The sequence below is a fragment of the Montipora foliosa genome, chromosome 12 (genome assembly GCF_036669935.1).
Source record: "Montipora foliosa isolate CH-2021 chromosome 12, ASM3666993v2, whole genome shotgun sequence".
In the NCBI taxonomy this organism is placed as follows: domain Eukaryota; kingdom Metazoa; phylum Cnidaria; class Anthozoa; order Scleractinia; family Acroporidae; genus Montipora; species Montipora foliosa.
In genome coordinates this window covers 19,909,867-19,912,366 of record NC_090880.1, presented here as the reverse complement: position 1 = coordinate 19,912,366, position 2,500 = coordinate 19,909,867, and the positions used below count along the sequence as shown (strand labels likewise).

Here is a 2,500-nt window from a genome sequence, read left to right as displayed (position 1 = left end):
ATGTGACCATCCTAGCTACAGAAGGCCACTTGAGTTTAGACATTTTTTACCGGCAGTCACCTGTTTTGTTCCTTCACAATTTTTTTCTGTACGTAAGACATTTATCTAAGTCATCCTACACTTCAAAACTCATTCATAACCTTTTCAAAATAATTTCAGTTTGACTGCGCTTATTGAAAATTGGATGCCACACTGAAATATTTCTGTATGAGCAGAGTACAGAGATTGACAGAAATGTGTTAATTGATAGTCACCATTTGACTCTTATGTTATCTTGCTTTAGTGGACGAGCAGTGAAATTACTGTCAATCACTTTGAACTGAAGAACATTGGTTTTGATGCAAAGAAATTTCCCATGTTATGTTAGAGTTACTTTTTAGTGTTTTTCGTTTTTTTAATTTGACAAAATTCCTTGAATAAGTGCCGCATTGGGACCATGGCATTTGTTGGGGGGCGGCGCTTATTTGAGTAAATACGGTTACCATAGTCAAAAATATCACAACGACTCTACAGTAAGATGTTGGTACAAAAAAAGAAATTAAAAAGAAATATTTGAATGACAAACGTAATTGCTCCGAGGTTTGGAATTCCTTTAGCATTACCTAGGAGGATCAATTTTACTATGGGTAGTGTCGACCGACATATCGGCCGATCTGACGACCGACATGTCGGTCGATGGTCGGTCGATATGTCGGTCGATAGTCGACCGCTAGTCGACCGCCAGTCGGTCGATAGTAGACCGATATGGCGGTCGATAGTCGGCCGACAGTCGGCCGACAAAAAATTGCGTGGTGGTCAACATGACGACCGACTCTCGACCGACAGAGGCAATGTCGTGTCTCGGTGAAATATCGGCCAAGTGTCGGTGGAATATCGGTGAAGTGTCAGTGGTCTATCGGCCGAGTGTCAGTAGTCAATCGGTATCGCTTTTTTTTTTTTTGTCCGACGTAAAGTCCTGTATGGAGTTTACTGAGAATTGTTCAGCGGCCGAGAATGAAGCGTTTTTTAACATGAGATCTGCAAAATTAGCTAATAGCTGAGAAGTACGTAAAGTTTTACTGCCAAACATTAAACTGAAAACAACATCAGCAAAGTGCCGTTTTAAGGCTTGAAATATTTGTGGAACTTTGCTCTGCAACACACGTTGGTTGATAAAGGATTAGAAATATATTGGCGGCTAATTAAAATTCAGAGTAAGAATCTAGGTTTCCATCTAGGCCTGCGAAATAGCATTTTCAACCATTGGCCGGCTATGAGTCCTCTGAAGCCATCTAGAGAGGTTAATTTTAAATTCACTTAGAAACACATGAAAACGTCAAGACATTCCACATGTGTAACGCAACCAGTGACCTGCCTTACCGTACTCGGTTTAAATAACCGGATATATTTTTATATTAAATAAATACTAGAAGAGTCGCAGAATATTCAGTAGGTCAACAATTAAATAAACCCTAAACGCTACTTGATCCACATACCGCGTGATCCGCGTGATCTGCCTCGTACTGGATAGGTAAGTTGAAGCATTTTTGAAGGCGCTTATCATAATATTTTTTAACAGTTGTAGTTTTGGTAACTTGAGGCACTACTTCTCTTTAAGTATTCTTTATGGTAAAATAATTATTTTAAAAAAAATTCTTAAAGTCCAGCGTCCAGAGTCCATTGTCCAATCCAGATTTTAAGTTTTGGCTGCGTGGGGTATGAATCTAGTCACCGACACACGACATAAAGGGTCGAACATGACCCGCGCTCGCTTCGCGCGGTTAAAAATCACGGGTAAAACATGAAATGCTGCGTGACCATCAACCTCGTATCCAGGCTCTCTCTTCTTTTCCTCCCTTGTCGTCGATACTCGAAAGATTATAGAGAGTTAGCCTAAAGAAACCCGACTCACCAAAGCTAAGGTAGCCATCCACGTGATTATCATACCATTCCTCTATTACAATGGCCACACTCTAAAGGATCGGCAAGTAAATGCCGTGCTTGAACGGTTGAACACTTGAACAGTTCTAAACGCAAACCCCTTTCCAGGTTCAAATCTATAGTCAAAGCTGTTCACCGCCGTCTAAACTCCCACGGGATTCAAAAGTGATGAACAAACAACTAAAAATAAAGAGTCGGACTTATAGCCCTTGCCTAACGGGAAATTTTTGACGACCAAACATAAACATTGTTTGGTGATCAAACATTTTGATGTTGAACTAGGGAATGAAATGACAGTGAAGTATCGGTGAAACATCGGCCAAATGTCGACCGAGTGTCGGCAAAGTATCAGTGAATTGTCGGTCAAATATCGACCGACTGTGTACCGATATATCGACCGACTATCGGTCGACATATATCGGTCGACAGTCGGCCGACTATCGGCCGGCTATCGACCGCCATATCGGTCTACTATCGACCGACTGGCGGTCGACTAGCGGTCGACTATCGACCGACATATCGACCGACCGTCGACCGACATGTTGGTCGACATATCGGCCGATATGTCGGTCGACACTAC

The 2,500-nt window shown here is 41.9% G+C and overlaps 1 protein-coding gene across 1 annotated transcript in view; it reads right to left on the bottom strand.

Annotated features, from left to right (window-relative positions):
- LOC137980449 (thyroglobulin-like) overlaps window positions 1-2,500 on the bottom strand; it is a 62,751-nt gene that overhangs the window by 51,529 nt on the left and 8,722 nt on the right. The window lies entirely within an intron of this gene.